Source organism: Saccopteryx bilineata, chromosome 2 (genome assembly GCF_036850765.1).
Source record: "Saccopteryx bilineata isolate mSacBil1 chromosome 2, mSacBil1_pri_phased_curated, whole genome shotgun sequence".
In the NCBI taxonomy this organism is placed as follows: domain Eukaryota; kingdom Metazoa; phylum Chordata; class Mammalia; order Chiroptera; family Emballonuridae; genus Saccopteryx; species Saccopteryx bilineata.
In genome coordinates this window covers 219,088,734-219,104,445 of record NC_089491.1, presented here as the reverse complement: position 1 = coordinate 219,104,445, position 15,712 = coordinate 219,088,734, and the positions used below count along the sequence as shown (strand labels likewise).

At 45.1% G+C, this 15,712-nt stretch overlaps 1 protein-coding gene across 9 annotated transcripts in view; it reads left to right on the top strand.

Moving 5' to 3' along the window:
* PCBP3 (poly(rC) binding protein 3) overlaps positions 1 to 15,712 on the top strand; it is a 313,033-nt gene that overhangs the window by 184,821 nt on the left and 112,500 nt on the right. For 3 of the 9 annotated variants that reach the window (XM_066259173.1, XM_066259181.1, XM_066259180.1), the window contains 2 exons: positions 5,529 to 5,611; positions 5,973 to 6,119. The exons of 5 other annotated variants lie outside the window; for them this stretch is intronic. The gene's annotated coding sequence lies outside the window, so the exon portion shown is untranslated. The remainder of the gene's footprint in view (positions 1 to 5,528; positions 5,612 to 5,972; positions 6,120 to 15,712) is intronic. One more of the 9 variants, XM_066259174.1, reaches the window with a different exon arrangement.

Sequence of the window (15,712 nt, the reverse complement as noted above, 5' to 3'; positions counted from 1 at the left end):
TGCACAGTCTCCCTTCCTCCTTTGTTCACTGTCACTGCAAATTTCAGGGCCCACAAGGTGCTAGGGCCACCAGTGCTGCCGGCGCCTTTCCCACAGTGCTCTCCTGCATCTCTTCTGTGGTTTGATCCAGGGTGTTTCCTCCGTTGGTGTAAGTAAGACCTGCTCCTTGGGAGACGGAGGGAAATAGCCCTCCCAGTACTGGGCTGGAGTCCAGGTGACAGTGTGCCTTCTGTTAGAAGGTGTGGGTGTACCTGCAAGCTCGAACTACCTTCAGAGGGCCTTTTGAAAGCACCGCTCTGTGTGAACTGAGGGCTGGCGTGGGTTCTCAGGGAGTGTCCCACCCCCCTTATAATTACCTCCGAAGGTATCTGAGCATTCCCATCAACAGAGAGGGAACTGGCATCAGGCTGATTTCAGTAATTTCTCTTAGGTGCTAGAAAACCCCTAGTGCCCACGTGGAATACAGATTGGTTCTGGCTCTGTGTCACTCCTGATCACAAGTTCTCCTTCAAGTCCCATAGTCCTACATTTCTTTTACATTTTGTCTGGACTTTATATTGTTTAAGGCTGTTTTAAATTCTAACTTAACTTTGTTTCTTTTTTTCTTTTCTTTTTTTGTATTTTTCTGGGATTTAATCCCAGAAAAATTAAGTGACCTTAGGCTCCTACATGGCACCCCACTTGGCTGGAACCAGTGTCTCCCACCCCACCACCAGGGCTCTCTGACTTCTTGGAAGGTCTCGGAGGGGCCTTGCAGCTCCCTGCCATCTGTGCTATCACACTGAAGCCTGCAGTAAGGTTTCCACATTAGTAACCCTGATGGTTTGTTTTTCTGATTTCTTTGCATGACTCTTTGGCAGTTTGGGAGTCGGAGAGGGAAATCCTGTGCTTGGGCTAGCAGCCTTCTTCCACCAGCCCTCCCATCACGCCTCACAGAGCTTGCTCTTCCCTCTCCTTCAGCCAGGAGTCTGCATCACTATCCTCGACAGAATTGCACCTTCCTTATGACACTGCTATTATTTTTTGCCTTGACCAGGCCTTAGATTTTGTAACATTAATCCTGTGCTCATATCCAATAGATGGTATGTCTTGAGTCCAGGATGACAAGCTACCTAAAATTCCACTCAGGGTCTGATAGGTGACCTGTTGAATGGATTCATTAAAATTTGGTAGGTAGTCAATAAAGACTTAGAGGTTTTGGTTGATTGTAAACTTAATTAACAGTGTAGTGTGGGGGTTGGCTAAAACGTACATTCCACTTTTGAGCACATTCTGGGCAGCATGTTGTCCTGAACAGGGGTGTCACCAGAAATGTGTGCCCATAATAACAACGATTATTAGTGTAGCATCTTCCCTTAGCCAGACTCAGAGCAGAGCAGTAAGAATTGGAAAAGGCCAACATACCAGGTCCTCTGAAATGTGATTGTCCAGGTCACAAGCCTTCATGTGGTTCAAACACTGCAAAATGTGGTGAGTGGGTGGGTGGGGAAGGGGAGGCAGGACCAATAGCTGGGCTGTATGCTATAAAACTGGAACTCGTTGTAGAAACTAAGGGATCCAGAATGAATTATAATCTAGAATCATGTATATATTCTACAATTGAAAAATATAGGGTCTGAAATGAATAATTCCCTGGACAGAAGACTGGACACAACAAAAAGCAGGCTTAGTGAGTAGGCAGTTCAATGCAATGTATCTATACTAAAGTTCAAGAAAAAAGATAGTGGAGAATACAAGATACAATGTGAGTGACCTGTGGGCAGAGCCTAAAGGTCTGGAATGAGTTTCGGGTGGGGGAGGTGCATTAAAAAACATTTGAATAGGTAAAGGCCATGAATCTTTCCAAAACATTGGAAGATATGCTACTGGACTCATGAAACAGCCTACACTGAAATGCATAAGTCAGAAAGCAAGGGAACAAACAAGAAGCACACTTCTCACATCTAGGCACATCTAGTTGTTGACAGAAAGACAATCTGAAACAGCCAGATTTTAAGATGGCCCATCGCTCTCCCTGGAGCCACGGTCTACATCTGGTGCTCGTCTCGTGGCCATGCCTCTCCGAATAGAGCCGCTGCGCCCTGGGTATGCATGTCTCCTTTGCCAGCTGATCCTTTCTGGTTTTATCATCATTTCTACTCAGACCAGCAGAATACAGACATGCTTCATAGTGATTGTTCCAGGCAACAATTTTTTCCCCACAATTGCTCTTCACAACCACCACCAGCATTTAGAGCACCATCTTTTCCCCTTCCATACAATGACCTTTTTATCTGAAACAAACACATAAATAAATAATATGGAGTGATGTTATAACATTATGGTTTCAAACAGGGGACATATACCAATTTCTTAATATAATGTTTTTCACCAGAAACTATGGGAAGAATGTCCATTGTATACAGTGTTTGGGTGAACACCAGATAGGTCTTTTGAAAGATGCTGCAGCGGTTGCATCTCCCATCACATTCTGTTCTGTTGTGAATCTGTCTCCATATGCCATCATCCTAGACTAATGCTGTTACACTGTGCTGCCACTCTGTGAGTGCACTCACAGTGCAAAATAACCATGACCCTCAAAAAGTATAAATTGGTGAAGAATATAGTGCAGAAATAAGAATGTGCTTCCCAAAGAGTGACTTTTGTACCATTTGTCTCCAACTAAACCCTATTAAGTGTGGTCCTCCTCTAGGCATACTGTCAAGCTTTCCTTATATCACATTTTGTGCAAATGCAAATGGTATTTATTTGCTTTTAAATTATTTGTTACTTTTATAAGTTTGTGCTCACTGTTCATTTGATATATTTTCTACCTGTGGAAATTGTTTGTTTGTCTTTGGCTGGGGTTGAACTTATGATTTTCCCATTACAATCAGTGGATACATTGTTTTTCTGTGTAGTAGTAGAAGGATTTTCAAAACAAGAGAACAGCCTAAGTGATGGGAAGGTGTTTAGAGTTCCCATTACTCTTTGTCCTTGCCAGCGCTTGGCAAGGAATTACCAGACTGTATATTTTAGGCAGCCTGGTGGGTGTGTATTTATATCTATTTTTGTTTTTAATTTGCATATCTTTGATTACTAATGAGACTTGAGTACCTTTTCATGTGCTCATTGGCCATTTGGATCTCTTTTGTAAAGTGCTTTTTCTGTTCACCCATTTTTCTATTTATGTCTACTGGCCCCAGCTGTTTCCACAGTGATTTTCATGCTAAATAAAAGTGTAACAAAGTATAGAAGATCTTTAGGAAAGAAAGAATTTTCTCAATAATACATTTCAAACATATGAGGATTTAGGGAAAAGTGATTCTCCCATGTCCTTGCTGGAAGAGCTCCTTGAAGATGGTCCGAGACTCCATATGGAGCTATGCAGTAAGGGGTGAAGAGTCAGAGAAAGCCCGGGGACCCCACATGCACAGTGTACAGGGAGTGGAGAATAGGGTGTTCACATTGCAGATGTCACAAAAAGCAGCAGTGGCAATAGATGGCAGTGATGGAGGAGGATGGTGAGGGGTGCACAGGTAGAGGGAACTGAGGGCAGATCCATTTGGTTCATATGTTTTCAGGCCAACTGACTGATGTATAGACCATGTAAGAATATTTCATAGAGGTGATCAGTAAAAGAACCAAAAATACCTAATAAGAACTCACACTGGGTAGTGGGGAGGATGTAAATGTGGTGATTCCTGAACCATCCGTGGTGAGTAACCAGTATTCTCTGTGTGGACAAAGTCCACGAGCAGACCTTTCTCACATACAAGGTCCAGGCATTCAGTGAACATAAACAAGAGCTTAAAGTCTTGAGCAGTTAAACTGAGGAGGAAATATCTCACCTCTCAATTTGCGAGAGATCAGAATGTGAACCCTGAGTCGTAGGGGCAGTGGCTGGAGAGACAGCACTTGTGAACTTGACAGGGTATAATTCGTAGAGATCTATATGAAGAAGGTTATGGTTAACCTCTGAAATTAAAAATGTGCAGTAATTTTATTCTTATGCTGAGGGACCTGTGCATGTTCTGATTCAAGAAAACCCTAAGATGTATGAAGGTAAAGAGCACAGTACCATGTGTAGAGCAGGCGTGTGTCTCCCCCCTCCACACAGAACATCCTGGATGGGCCCACAGTGTTGGTGATGGAGACTGTGAGCTCCCCAAAGTAAGAGCGAGTCTGATTTTTCTTTGGTTGTTTATATTTTTACTCTTTAATTTTGAAGAGTTATGAAAATCACCTAAGACCAGGAAGAGTTTTGTTATTTTTAAAATAATCTATGTGTTTTGCCATGCTTATACATGACTCATGGTTTGTTACTATTATTTAATCACTGAGAAACCTGAAACATGAAGTGAAGTAATTCACCCACCATTTGGGGAGCACACAGAGCAGAGAATGTTCTGGCATCATAACTTGCTCTTACATAGAAGGGACACAGAATAACAGTCATTAAAATGCCGTAAATAGCAGCGTGTCCTGAATTTACCCTCACCCTTTGAAGGAGCTATCTGTCCTGCTCCTTGCAGAGGCGCGCACCCCAGAGGTCAGCAGTGTGCCCATGGAGCGGGGCCTTCCCTCCTTGCGACCCTGACACCTGTGTTCCCTCTCTGAGCCTTCTGCCTTCTCTGTCAAAGTGATAATAATCATACCCGCTTTCTAATCTGGCAAATATTAGGCGTAGGAGTATAAATACCAAAGTGCTTATAAATAATAATGTGCTAAGAATAGTTTCTCCCCCTCTTAGGAATTTGGCATGTCTTTATAATCCAGTGCCTATTTCTGGAATATAATTCTTTAGGTATGAGTAAGATAATGACTACATCTTGAGGTTTCATCTGAGTTTTTTGGAAGTGTGTTCCTGCCGCCTGAATTCTATTAAGGAGCCTCCTGAGACCCGGGCCACTTCCCAGGGAGGTTTAGGGTTGGTGCGACTGGGTTACTGCAGAAGGAGTCTCAGGGAAGACCTCCCAGGTGGGTGACAGTGCTCATGGACACGGCCTCCTTTTCAGGCCTTTACTCCATTGAAGTAGACGGTGGCACTTGGCTGGGGTCCACAGCATGCCAGGTACCTCTGAACTCTTCCAAATATATTGCCATATTTTTAAAAACAGACTTCTGCTGTAACCAAGGGTGCTGCTCTTCCAACAGTGGATGTAAGTCAAGCCATACTGAGTAGTTGATGCTTTGAGGTGCAACTCAGGGTATACCAGCTGCAAGGAAAGGGTAAAGGTCTTGGAGTAGATCAGAGCAAAGGCTGGGAGGGCACCTTGGGAGACAGTGGGGACACTCGTGGGAGGCATGGGCAAGAATGCAATTGGATACACGGTGTCCCTTCATCAGGGAGCAGCACCGTGACCTGGGATTGTGTCTGACAACTGCTGATAGGCACAAACCAAATTTCAGGTATATCTCAGGTGTTCTGTGAGCCCCTCAATATGAAATGGTAAGAGATTGGGGCTGAGTGGGATTTCAAAGTGTGCCATAACACTGGCCTTGCTGAGTTCATCAGGTAACGTCACTTTTCCCTTGCTTTTTGGTAGATGGACAGTGTCCTCACCCTCGGGGGAAGCAGGTGGGCTGGCAGGACAGGCGTCCACAGGCCGGGAGAAGGAGACACTCCCAGGTACTCTCATCTACCCCTGCTGGTGACCTGCCTGCCCGGCCCCGTCCTGTTGCAGACAATGATTCACCTGTGACCCCTGCCCCTCCTGGTCTGCTTTGCCCACCTGTGCCCTGCCTGCACCCGACCTCAGTGCCTGTTGGTTGAACCATCTCAGCCCAGATCTTGACCTTCCCTTCTCCTACCCCAACTTGGGGCCTAGTCCTCACTTCTGGTTGCTCCCTTTGCTTGAATACTTTTGAGGTTCTTAACCCTGAACTGCACCCTGGCTCCCATTAACCTCCTGATAGGGTGAGCGCCACCTGCTGGTGTTCACGCCTCTGGGACGCAGACCTGCTTCTCAGCTGTTCATTTCCTTTAACAGGGTCATTTGTAGTGAAATGAGAAAGAACATCCTGTTCCTTCCGTGATGCAACCTGGAATCTGTGGTGATGTTATTCTTCATCTGTACAGAATGTTAATGCTTTCACTGGCCACAGATGATTCTCTTCGGGTTAGAAACATAGTGAAGGTAATGAGACACTTCAGAATCAGAATTGATTTTAGGAATAATTCTAATGAGGCTGGGAAAATTGAATTGCAAAAATCTCAGATTTAACAGATTCACTCAGAAGACAGATCAAGTACATGCTTTGTGCTGGTTTCTAGTTATAGGCTGGGTCAGGTCCATTGGCAAACACATGGACAGGTTCTGTCCCCAGAGAGGGTCCTCAAAGATAGACTGCACACCTGAGAAAGCAGGTGATGAGCTCCATTGATAAAGGAAAAGGAAAAGCAGGAGCGAGGGAGTGTGTGTGTGCATATGAATGTGTCTGTGTGTGTGTACACTACATGCTTGTGATTGGTTGTCAATGATCAACAGGGCCATTAGGATTGGCCTCACTGAGGAGGTGTCATTTAAGTAAAGGAGGGAGAATAGCACTCCAGGCTGAGGGAACAGCCATTGTGAGGCCTCAGTGTGAGGATGGCGGGGGAACAGCCAGGGGACAGTATGGCAGGTGGTGAGCTAGGTGGAGATGTGTAAGTGGGCCACTGTGGCCTGTGAGAGATTTCACTCTGTGTGGGGGTGGAACGACCAGAGCAGAATGACATAGAGAATAGATGCTCAGGGACCCAGGGTGGAAGTAACTCATAGTTTGTGCCTTGATGGGTCAAGTCTGGGATTTCAAACCAGCAACCTCAGCATTCCAGGTCAATGCTATTCACTGCTCCACCACAGGTCAGGTTCAGGTAACTTTTGAGTCCACAGATGGACAGATAAGACTGGTGCTGGGATAAAGACAGGCTGGTAGTGTGGACTGGTGCAGATTCCATGCAGGAAATGCGGCCCATAAAGCAGCATTGGGGAGGGAAGTGGATCAGGGGTGGGTTTGGGTGTCCCGACCTGACTGACTGGGATGGAACAGGGGACCGAGTAGGGTCTGAGCCAGGGACCTGTGAGGGAGATGCAGAGGCCCAAAGGATACATGTTGGGGTCAGAGAATGAGGTCTGACTCCATCCCTAACTCGGTAGGGGTGGGAGAACTGGGGTTCATGCAGGTCATCAGCAACTTGAGCAGTTTTGTCGATTGGAGGGGACAAGAATGAAAGTGGTATGCACATAAAAGGAGCAACAGAGGCAATCAGGCAGCAGGACAGGGCTGAGAAGATACCCCAGGGCAAGGACTAGGGAAGGTTTATTTCACAGTGGGAGCAACAGTGATCAGCTTCTGTGCGGGTGGGGCTGCCAGCTGAACTCCAGGAAGCAGGAAGGTGGCCACCTGGAGAAGCTGACGGAGGCGGTGGGGTAGGGGTGGGGGTTGGTGCCCAAAGGATTCCGTCCCAGGAAGCCCTCCTGGGAGGTGGACCAGGAGGTTTGAAGACAGGAATCAGATGGAAATGCACATTATCCTTACTTTGCCATTACTCACATGTTTTTGCCATATAGTAAAAGGTATTTTTTTTTTTTTTTTGTATTTTTCTGAAGCTGGAAATGGGGAGAGACAGTCAGACTCCCGCATGCTCCTGACTGGGATCCACCCAGCACGCCCACCAGGGGGCGATGCTCTGCCCCTCCAGGGCGTCGCTCTGTGGCGACCAGAGCCACTCTAGCGCCTGGGCCAGAGGCCAAGGAGCCATCCCCAGTGCCCGGGCCATCTTTGCTCCAATGGAGCCTCGCTGTGGGAGGGTAAGAGAGAGACAGAGAGGAAGGAGAGGGGGAGGGGTGGAGAAGCAGATGGGCGCTTCTCCTGTGTGCCCTGGCCGGGAATCGAACCCGGGACTTATGCACGCCAGGCCGACGCTCTACCACTGAGCCAACCGGCCAGGGCCGTAAAAGGTAATTTTATAGGGTTCAACTTAAGGTTTCTTCAGGAATATTGGAGCGTGGCTGGAGCAGAGAGTGCAATGTGCTGACAGGTGCGCAGTGTGCCGACTGGGGTGCAGTGGCTGGCGTGTGGTCTGTGGTGTGAGTGGAGGTGGTTTGTGTTTTCTCCATTTCCATGTAGCTGTCTGAGTATAGGCAGGGACTAGGCAGAGAGTGACATTTTAATAGGGTTGTTGCTTTTGCTGAGCAAGAAGGAAGCAAGTTGAGGACAAAGGGAAGTGAGCACCCCTAAAAAGAGCAGATGATGGTGACTCTGGGAGTCACCTGAGAGAGGGATGGACTTATATTCCCCAGGGCGGAGCTGGGTGGGACAGCAGAAACAGCAGCTGCCCACAGTTGACTTTGTTTTCAAGTTGGCAGCAGTTGTGAATTAACCTCTATCTAAGTAGAATACAACTAAAAAAATTTAAAAATACAACTACCTTTTCAAGTTAGAGAACAGTATTGGTTTCCATGGTAACTGCCAACCATTTAACTACAAGGCAAGTGTTATAAGGTGACACAGGGTAATTATAGACAACAGGGAAATTGCAGGGTTAGTCTTAAATAAATACAAAGTGACTGCGGAGTTAGGTTCTGCTCCTGAAAGCGAGTCTGCTGTTCATTCCTGGCCTTCTCTGCACCGAGCCCACCTCGTGCCCTGTCACCAGCTCGAGGGCACTGTCCACTCTCAGACCAACAGCCAGTCACTTAGGTGTAAGTCCTGCTTCTTGTCCCTCTCTTTGCTGGGACCTCAGGCAGGTTGTCCTTAAGTCCCCTCACCCCACCACCACCACCCTGTGCCTCTGTGGCGATGCCCTTCCCAGGACCAGGCTGGGAAACAGGTGGAGGCCATGCACGAGCCTCCAGGCTTGGCTATTGAGATTAATTTTATCAACCAGAACTTCAAAAAGGGTGTTTTTTACTTTAGACAGCTTATCAACTGGATTTACGTTTTCCAGGGCATAAAAAAATCTAAGTAGTGTTTTCTTTTTTTAAAGACAGTACAAATCAGTACACAAATTAGTCTTCTGCAGCTTGAACAGGATGGTTACCTGAGAGCATTCCTCTGTTGTCACCTGTACTGGAATCCCCCAATAGGCAGAAACTCTAAGACAACAGCAACTAGAGCAACTCAAGATGTCTGTGGAAACGATGATTGCAGGTAGAGGGTCCGATGTTTTGATTCATTATTAAGAGATAGAAACAGATAGTGCTTATGGAATCAATACATCCCAGAAGACATGTAGAGATACCTAGTGTACTAGCAATGAGAATTCTTATGCTCGGCTCAGGGTTAGTGGACACCAGGACTTGGAGAGGATTGATTAGAAGCTGCTCTCACCCCTGGCCATGTGCCCTGGCTCCCATTGCTGCTGTGTGCTTTGGGCTAGGGCAGCAGGCAGTGTGACCTGCTAGCAACTAACTCCAGAGAAGAGCAGGGAATTACTCCAGAAAACAAACCCTTGGCAGATGCAGTCCAAATATTTCCACCTCTTCTCCCCCTAATACCAGAGGCAGACCAGAGTGAGTGGAACTCATATCCATGGCAGGCAAGCAAAGCCTCTCAAAAACAGAGCTGTGGGCATAGCCAAGAGCTGTCACTGGTTTGAGGAGAACCATCAACAGGAGAAAGAACCACCAAATGCAACAAAAAAGATCCTTAATGGAAGAGTTAGTGGCACACAGAGAAGAATGCTCAAAAAAAGAAAATCTTTCTCCTTCAAAAGAAACAACCAAAGATTTTGGAAAGAAATGTAAGTCTAAATGGAACAATCAGGATGGCTTGAATCATAGTACAAGACAAGATAAAAAAGGATTCAGTGATTGGGCAAATAAGCCAAGGAGTAGTCCAGATTGCACGCCTGGAGGATCAAGAGCTATTCCAGAATGCAGACCTAGGGGATCCAGAGTTATTCCAGAATGCAGACCTGGAGGTCCCAGATCTAATCTAGAATGTAAACCTAAAGGACCCAGCATTATTCTAGAAGACCCAGATCTATTCCAGAATGCAGACTGAGAAGAGCAGGAGCTATTTCAGAATGCAAACCTAGGGGACTCAGAGTTACTCTAGAATGCAAACCTAGAAGACCCAGACCTATTCCAGAATGCAGACCTAGAGGATCTAGAGGTAATCCAGAATGCCTACCTGCAGGACTTGGAGCTACTCCAGAGTGAAAGTTGAGGACTGAGAGAGATGGAGAGCATGAGAGATAAGGGTAAGGCCAAAGCAAATTTGAGAAGCTCCAATTTTCTGTTGCATGAAAAGGAGGAAACATAGAAAACTGAGGAAGGATAATGAGAAGCTACTAGAAGGACCCTTCTTAGAGCACAGAATCTGTCAGAGGGCTATGTATTGAGGCAGGTAAGTGAGAAACCAGAACTGCCCAGACATATATGGGACACAATTTCAAGATACCACCAAATATGAGAAGACCCCAAAGTGTTCAGCAGGCTAGCAGTTGGCATCAGATTTCTCAATGGCAAGTTTTTATTCTAGAATTAATTGGATCAACATCTTTAAAGTACTTGGGGGAAAATGATTTCAAACCTGGAATTTTAGACACAGCTGGACTTGAATTCAAATTGAAGGGCCAAGGAATAAGAACTGTCAAGGACTCAGAGGTTACCAGCCTCACCCTTAGGATTCTTGACAAAATGAAAAAAAGACAACCATCTCTATATAAAAAAGGGTGATATTTGATCCCACTGATAATGATGGGGAAGAATCCAGTATGACATGTAGCTCACTAATTGTTGATGCACATAGGGGTGCAAATTAAAATAACAGTAGAAAAATCTTATGTATACGTATTTATAGAGTGATGAGAAGGAGAAAAATGAAAGTTCACTAAATTTTGGGTCTTTTCCAGGGCATGTGTAGATAATATTCCTGTAGCCTATGGTATATAACTGTGCATTTAAACACAGTAACGATTTATAAGGAGCCGCCCGGCAGAGGCACAGATGGTGGCAATTTCAGTCTTGTAGAGGAAAAATTCTGGAACAAAAAAAAAACCTGATTAGGTCACCAAAAGGTAGTGTAGAAAAGAAAAAAGTAGAAATTATAAAAAAATACATAAGGCAAGACATCATGTAGGCATTAAAATATGTGCTAATTTTCTCTTTTAAGAGACAAACTCAAGATTGTCTTAAAAATGACACAAACAAAATTTATTCATGGGAAGTGTACTAAGCAAATGCTAATCACTGGCAAGCAGGGCTAACAATGTTATTTTGAAGAAAAAGATTAAAAGCTTTAAGTGGGACAAAGATACTTCATTTTAAGAAGTTATAATCCCCTCAAAGAGATGATATTCATGAACTTTTTTTTTTTTTGTATTTTTCTGAAGCTGGAAACGGGGAGGCAGTCAGACAGACTCCCTCATGTGCCCGACCGGGATCCACCCAGCAAGCCCACCAGGGGACAATGCTCTGCCCATCTGGGGCGTCGCTCTGTTGCAACCAGAGCCACTCTAGCGCCTGGGGCAGAGGCCATGGAGCCATCCCCAGTGCCCGGGCCATCTTTTGCTCCAGTGGAGCCTTGGCTGCGGGAGGGGAAGAGAGAGACAGAGAGGAAGGAGAGTGGGAGGGGTGGAGGGGTGGAGAAGCAGATGGGCGCTTCTCCTGTGTGCCCTGGCTGGGAATCGAACCCGGGACTTCCGCACGCCAGGCCAATCCTCTACTATCGAGCCAACTGGCCAGGGCCTCATGAACTTTTATGTACATAATAACATAGCTGTAAAATTTATGAAGGAAGAACTTGTAGAACAGGAAATGGACAAATCCAGTAACATAATGGGAAACTTTAATTTAAAAAAAATTAAGAAAACAAAAAAGAAGTAGTAATGAAAGATTTCAATAGTGTTCTTAACAAACTCAGTTCCAAACCAGAATATTCCTCCCTCCCCTCCCCTCCCCTCCTTTTTTCCCTTCCTTCCTTCCTTCCTTCCTTCCTTCCTTCCTTCCTTCCTTCCTTCCTTCCTTCCTTCCCTTTTGCTTCCTCTCTCTCCCCTTCTTTCCTTTTTAAAAAAACATACCAGGACCATTTACCATGGTTTTAAAAAAAGGGTTTTTTAGAGGAGGGAGGTTTTTTTTTTTTTTTTTTTTTTTTTTTTTTTGTATTTTTCTGAAGCTGGAAACAGGAAGAGACAGTCAGACAGACTCCCGCATGCACCTGACTGGGATCCACCTGGCACGCCCACCAGGGGCGATGCCCTGCCCACCAGGGGGCGATGCTCTGCCCCTCCGGGGGGTCGCTCTGCCGCGACCAGAGCCACTCTAGCGACTGGGGCAGAGGCCAGGAGCCATCCCCAGTGCCCGGGCCATCTTTGCTCCAATGGAGCCTTGGCTGCGGGAGGGGAAGAAGAGAGAGACAGAGAGGAAGGAGGGGGTGGGGGTGGAGAAGCAAATGGGCGCTTCTCCTGTGTGCCCTGGCCGGGAATCGAACCCGGGACTTTTGCACGCCAGGCCGACGCTCTACCACTGAGCCAACCGGCCAGGGCCAAAAGGGTTTTTTAAAATATATATTTACCATATATAATTTATTTTAAGGAAAAATTTATTTTTTCAACAACAGAAGTCATTAAGTACAATAAAAGTGGAAATTAACCACAAAATTATACTCAAAAGTAACCAGACTCCATTATATATGTGGAGAGTTTGGAATGCTTTCAAATATAGCATAAACTGTTTAAAGATTAATAAATGAGATAACACTATATAGCACAACATGAAGGGTGCTGCCAAACAGTTCTGAGAAGGAAATGTCAAACCAGAAGCATTGAAAAAAAATGAGATACCCTGTGACTCTAAATGTTAAAAGAAAGAATTACAAAATAATTTAAGACAAAGGAGAAGTGAATACAGTAGAACCTGAAAACTTGTTGCTTGATGCACTAAATATTGCAAGCGGACCATAAAATACTTAAAGTGTCAGCAACTTTGATCAAGGGGGAAAAGACAAAACGTAAAACTTTTGTAACCAGAAGTAGTTATCACTGCAAATGCGGGGGCTATTAAAACTTTCAGAGATTTCTGTTTACAACTCTATGCAAAGAAATTGCAATATCTAGATGAAGTGAATAATTTTCTAGAAAATTTTAGAACAAAATTGCTCCAATATGTAGACAGTCTGAATAAGCCATCCCTGTGGAAGTGACTGAAACCACTCTCAGAAATCTGCATTCACTAGACCCCAGTCCGAAAGTAAGTGAGACTTTTAAGGTGTGTGGAGAAGACCTAAAGTTCCCCCAGTCAGTTTATGAGATCAACAAAAATTGTACAAGTAATCGCAAGATGACCTAAAGGTAACTCTACCTTCCAAAGACAGATGTGCAAACCATATAAATAAAGTGTTAGCTGATGGAATCCAACAAAGCATTTAGTCTTAAATATGTTTTTAACATGAGAGTTGGTTGAGCTGTGACTTGGAGTCTACTTGGCCCACCCCGTGTTAGTCCTCAGTCCTCTCTCTGTGTCTGCACTTCCTGTTTTCTCCACATCTCATGAATTCTCATTGCCTTTTTTTTTTTTTTTTTTTTTTAATCGTTTTCTCTTTCTTCATCTATTTTCCTTTGTGGTGTTTATTTAATCTGGTGTGTCTTCTAATTTCATCTTGATTTTTGAAAGATTCTTCTTTTGTTCTAGCTTCTTCTGTGAGTTCTATGACCTCATTCTTGAGTTTTTCTAATTCTGATTTATGTCTTTTTTTTTAATCTCTTGCATTATTATCTTAATGTCTATTAATCAATTTAAAGATATTAGATTATGGTTTTTCTATATTTGTTCTCATGTTTTTATGGTGTGTGTTTATTGTCAGTAGGGATGTTATTTTGTTTCTTATTTTCTTTTGTCCTTAAAATATATATATATATATTTTTGTGACAGAGACAGAGAGAGGGACAGATAGGGATAGACAGACAGGAAGGGAGAGAGATGGGAAACGTCAATTCTTCGATGTAGCACCTTAGTTGTTCATTGATTTCTTTCTCATATGTGCCTTGACTGAGGGGCTACAGCAAACCGAGTGACCCCTTGCTCAAGCCAGTGACCTTGGGTTCAAGCTGGTGAGCTTTGCTCAAACCAGATGAGCCTGCGCTCAAACCGGCGACCTTGGGATCTCGAACCTGGGTCCTCCACATCCCAGTCCGATGCTCTATCCACTGTGCCACCACCTGGTCAGGCTGTCCTTAAAAAAATCTTGTGTGGGGTTTGACCTCATATGAAATTCATTTTCCTGAACTTCTTAGAAGGGAGGCATGGTAGATAATAGCATTTCTAACGTCACAGTTCTAGAATGCCATCTTCTGTTATGTTTATGATGGGCTAAAATGAAGTTAGAGTGTGTCTGGTGGTGGGGAACTATGACTGGTTGGCTGGGGAAGTTTGTAATAGTATTGCATCGATGCACAATGTTCTAGTTTTGATAATTGTACTTTGTTTATACATATGCCCCTGTTTTTAGGAAATACATACTAAAGTGCTGGGAGTCAAGGAGCATGATGTTTGCTAACCACTCTCAGAGGTGTGGGTTAATAGGGAGAACCAATGAATGAATGAGTATATGAATGAATACATGCATGACAATCAAATAGGCCTAAATGTGAACAGTTGGAGGAACATTAAGTATGCAGAGAAGTTCTTTGTAATATTCATATGGTTTTTCTCAAAATTTGAAATTATATTGGAATAAAAAATTGTCCAATAAATAAGTAGGATGAGCTCCTCAGTTGAAAACATGATGGGCCTTCTCTTCCGGACGGATGTCCTGGGAGGCTCTGGGAAGATGAGGTGACACTTGGATGTGCTGGGTGTGGATTCAAAGGGGAGCCAGGGTGCTATAACTAGACTTTGTTTTAGTTTCTCAATACTTTCCTTAAACTGGAATTTTAATTAAAACAAAGAAATAGCTCAGAATATAATTTAAACCTATGACGAGAGGAGGACAAGTAGCCTGTTGAAATGACACTGGGTTCTGAGCACTGGGCATCAGGGCAGCTTTCCTGTTGCAGCACTTCACACTGTCACTGTGGTGGTGATATTTCTCCAGTGCCAAGTGTAAACCAGCCATGGCCCATGGTCCTCTGTGTGCTCAGTTCACACAGTCAGAAGCATGGGTGCTGGGGAGGCTAGAGGACTGAGGGCAAAGAGAGACAGGCCCAGGAAAGCCCTGAGATGGGCCCAGTACTGAGCACACAGGGGCTTCTCATGTAGAGAAAGCTTTCTGCTTATATCCCAAGCAAAACCAGATGTTCCTGGGAGCCGTGCCGCATGGCCATTGAGAGCAGGACACAGGAGCTGGCCTGTGGGCTCTGAGCCAGATGGACTACACCCTGGCAGTGACCTGGGACCAGGTTTCTGTGAAGTAGGGACAATGTCTCCTTTTATAGATAGAGGCTATGGTGAAGGGAGAAACCCATCAGAACTAAGGGAGCTGTGACTTGGGCTGACCAAGCATGGAGGGTGATGCACCAGGCGCGTTGGTAGCACTGTGCACCTTTAGTGCTTGAGAGATGCTCCCAAGGCAGGCCATAGGCGTGGCCGCACTGACACAGGCGTGTGGAGATGTAGGCTTGATCTTGATCGTAGGCTTCCTGCTCACCAGGCCTCTACTGCACCCACACAGCCAGCCCGAGCTGCCTCTCATGCTGGCTCTCTGGTGCTCCTCATGGTCACTGGCCGGCCATCTGTGTTCTTGGGCCCAGCACCTGTGCTACCATGCAAGCCCTGTGTCCTCCCACACAGCCTTGCCCCTTGGC